The sequence below is a fragment of the Bidens hawaiensis genome, unplaced genomic scaffold (genome assembly GCF_021521415.1).
Source record: "Bidens hawaiensis isolate Kalapana, Puna unplaced genomic scaffold, B.hawaiensis_p1.1 tig00013519_1, whole genome shotgun sequence".
In the NCBI taxonomy this organism is placed as follows: domain Eukaryota; kingdom Viridiplantae; phylum Streptophyta; class Magnoliopsida; order Asterales; family Asteraceae; genus Bidens; species Bidens hawaiensis.
This window is the reverse complement of record NW_027492147.1, coordinates 169001-173581: the sequence shown is the minus strand read 5'-3', so window position 1 is coordinate 173581 and position 4581 is coordinate 169001.

Below are 4581 nucleotides of genomic sequence, written 5' to 3'. Positions count from 1 at the left end.
TAATGAATCATAAAGGCTTTTACAATAATAAAATTAATTCAGTTTGACTCAGTTCTAAAAAGTAAACACAAAACTCCATTATAGATGGACCAAGAAAACAACTTCATATATGCATGTGGGGTTTGGTTATAGATGGACCAAGAAAACAACTTCATATATGCATGTGGGGTTTGGTTTGATACATTCCGCTAATTTGGCCCTCTATCATTTACTCATAATCTTTCATAATTATAACAAACTAGTGTTTACCCGGCGCGTTGCGCCGGGGCATATTTGTAAAACTCAGGCGGAGGTAAAACCCAAGCGTTGAAGTACTAAGTTGACGCGATTTCAATCGGTTTCGGTTACATGCTTTAATGTACCGACACTAAAATCAAGAATAAAATAAATTACAAAAACTGAGGTGGACCAATGAGGTAATATTGATTGGTAAAACTTGTAAAAACCTGAACGTTATTGATCGAGCGTTGAGGCGGATAGTCTACACAAATTCTGCCGGATTTCGTCACGTTCATTACGATTTCGAAAATAAAAACAAAACAAAAACAAATAGGCATTCGGTCGGTTTTCTTTATGTCTGTTACAATACTAAAACAAAACAAAATAAGTCTACGAGAATTCAGTCGATTTCCATCACGTTCATTACTTTACCGGAACTAAAAAAATGTCTTGCACCGATAAGGTGCCGCCAAGTGGCCGACGGATACTTGAGGCACCAAAACTCTTATTTATATTAACACATTTAAACAAAAAATACAAATAAATTAATAAATAAATAAAAAACCAAAAAAATCCATTTAAAAAAAGAAGGTCCTCACGTAAAAAACAAATCAAGAAAAAATTTACTTTATGCAGCTAGCGAGCTTCAAACCTGCATGCGTACTTCCTTCCAACTCCCTTTTAAGAATTCACAAACTTAGAAAGAACCAACCCACCAACACATCACAATTGCTTATATATCAAAATCTAACAAATATTTTAAAACAATGCATGTTTCATATGGCTTTTAAATATGTCATTCACATAGGATGCCAATTAATCAATTTTCATTTATACATATTCCACCTAATTAACTAATTTTTTTTATTACCATTCATTTAATTTAATTATTTTATATGCAAAATAATATAATAATTAATGCATTTATTAATATTTATTAATTAACTCAATTAAAGCAATTATTATTTTCTTAAAATTATATTATTAACAATTTCTAATTAACTCAATTAAGTTATTACCTCAGAAAGAATGGCTGGTTTCAAAAGCTTGATTGACTGGTTTAATTTTTTTGAACAAAGATATTACAGATTTACGGGTCAAAAGTGTCTGGTACAAGTTAACTACATTTGGGTATAAAAATTGGAGCATAGTTGAAAATAAGTTAGAGCAGTTTGATATATTTTAGGTTCAAGGATATGGTTTGTTATCAAACAGTTCATAATATTTCACAAATAATTTGCCCGAATACTATTTTTACCGTTATCTCAAAGTTTGTTTTTTTAACAATTGTGATTAACCCATAATGGACAAAACAAATCCGCTCATAGTCGGTAAACGACATAACTAATGGTGTTGTGAATAAGGTCGTTTCTCTATATATGAGTGAGCAAGCTTGACTAATTTCAACAAAAAGATGATCATGGTTATTTTATGTGTGTGTGTAAGATTCAACCTCTTATTTTACATGATTCTTAAAAACAAATGCAAAAGTTATAATGTTACATAAAACTTTATATATAGAAACAAAGATAAATTTATTGTTCAGGTCATCTTAGTTTTTATGTTAATTTAAGAAACGGATCAGGCTCATATTTAGTTCAGGTCAAGAGTTTTTTGGTAAAATTAATTCGTCTCGAAACAGGCTATGAACGGAAAGTGTTCGGTTCGAACATGTTTTAACATAATGCCAAATTGGTTAGCTCAAAACATGCGTGTCAAAAAGGGTTATGATTCGAATAAACTCAGGTTGAATCGTGTTGATTTAAATCATAGAATTTTCCAACTTAAAAATAAAATTCATTATCCATGTATTCTAAGTTTTATATTAATTTAAACAGGCGAATCGGGTTCGTGTTTGGTTCAAAACAAATTTAGATCAATGTGTTTTTAGAGTAAACTAAGTTTGGTTCAAAATAAGTAGTTTTAAAGAGCAACAAATTAGTTCATGTCAAAACGGGCAGGTAAAAAAGAGTTATGATCAGAATTAGTTTGAGTCGAAACAGGTTATTTTAAATGATAGAAATATCTAAGTTAAAAGTCAAATTCATTATTCATGCATTTTTAGTTTTATGGTAATTTGAACGAGCGGTTCTGGTTCATATATGGTTCAAAATAGTTTGTTGAAATAACCGGTATTTTCAAAACCGATGGAAACTTTTTCCATTGAATTATTTCATTTATAAACAATTTATGTTAAAATCCTTCGTTACTATTATAATTAATGTAATATGTAATGTAATTTATGTGAAATTGTTATACCTTACTAAATTATTTGGCATGAATTTTTTAAATAATTACAATTGTTTTATATGCTTTGATTTTGCTTATAACTTGTATCAAATATGTAAATATTTTTTTATTGACGTTATATTATTTTTCAGCCAGTGTAATACACGGGTTATTAACCTAGTAATTTATATAATAACAAAACAAAATTATTAAAATATTAAAAAATCTTTTGTGGCACCAAACTTCTTAATTATACTATATAGATAATAGAATTTTATAGAAACGTGTTAGTGTTAGGTATTAAACAGAGTCGGTATGCAGCAGAAACACAAACACACATGCAAAAACGAAAGCAATAAATAAGAGACACGAGATTTTTACGTGGTTCGGTCAAGGCGACATACGTCCACGGGCTGCAATTAGGGTATTTTTATTAAGCACGGTACAAAGATTACAATATATGACTATGATATATATAGAGAACAATTAGGTTAAATGACTTAGGGACCAAGAAAAAATCAAATGGGCCTTCCTCCATAATTAAACGGACCGCCCCCCTTTAGTCTTCTAATTGTCAACCAACGAACCCAGCCCAAAGGCCTTCACTAATCCTAACAATCTCCCACTTGAAGGCCTTGGGATAAACTCTAACCCACCATTCAAGTACAAAGCAACCCAGGCATCAGTAACATCAGCAATCTTTATTAACAAGTCTTCCAAGCTTCCAGTTCCCATAAACAAGTTAAGACTTACCCCCTATTTGCAGTAACCCCGTTTAACATCAAATACCAGAAGGGCCAGTTGAAGCTCCACTGAGCTCCAACTCATCAGCCAAAACTGATCCGTCCTTTATTTCAACTGATACGCACGATCCACCAGTTCCAGAGATAACCCAAGAACCATTACCACTCTCATCTTTCAGAAAGAGTTCCCCAGGAGAGATTTTATCAATCGAAATAACGATCTTTAAAACCCCAAAGTTGTTTTGTAACTATTCCCGGAACACAACCCGCGCTCCCACTATCACCAAACTCGTTACCAATTTTAGACCTTTGACCCCGCTCAGCTTGAATCACCTTGGCACAACGCTCCACTCTTGCAAATTGAACCTTATTTTGCCCATTCGACTCAGCCAACCCGACTTTGTTTTGAGGGATGGTTTTACTTCCTTCAATAGGCACTTCCAGCATGTTTAATGAACCACACCTGTTTCCACTAGCAATAATTAGACTACCTTTAGTTACCTTCCATTTACCTCCGTCGAACTTTACTTCCATGCCTAGTTCATCCAGTTAACTAGCAGAGATAAGTCTTCTCTTCAATGATAGAATAACCCTAACATTCTTCAAGTTCCAAACGGTTCCCAATAGAGTTACCAAATTAACGTCCCCCATGCCCGTGACATCAAGAACATCACCATTTATACATACCTTCCCAAAGTTACCAACCTTTAGATTCACCATCGTTTCCCCGCTGTGCGTAGCGTGAAACAAAGATCCGGAATCCATGACCCAAGAGTCACCATGCTATCAACACTACAAAATAATGCATCGTCATCACTAACGCCTTCATTAACCTGTTCAGCAGTGTTCACCTCAGCAGCCTTTCCTTGTAATCTGTTTGGACAATCACTCTTAGCATGTCCAACTTCATTACACCTCCAACACTTCACATTTTTCTGAGTTCTCGACGAGCTCCTCCCCCGAATCCCACTGCTCCTGTTATTTTCCTTTCCCCTGCCTGCATAAAACACATCAGAAGATGATCCGCCACTCGTGCTTTTCCGGTGAACTTCTTCACCCAACACAATGTCTCGGACCCCCTCAAATGTCAAACCATTGGCCCCCGAAGAACTAGTAATGGATGTTACAGTTCCTGACCAACTCTCGGCAAAGAAGATAACAATATCACAGCTTGAGTCTCATTATCCAACTTCATGCCCACATAAGCTAACCTGGACATAATCGAGTTGAAATCATTAATGTGACCCGTGACTGAACTTCCCTCGTGCATCCTTGTCATAAACAATTCCCTCATCAAGAACACATTATTGGCTGCAGACGGTTTTTTATACATATTAGACAGAGCTGTCATCATACCATGAGCTGGGGTTTCTTTCATGATATTAAATGC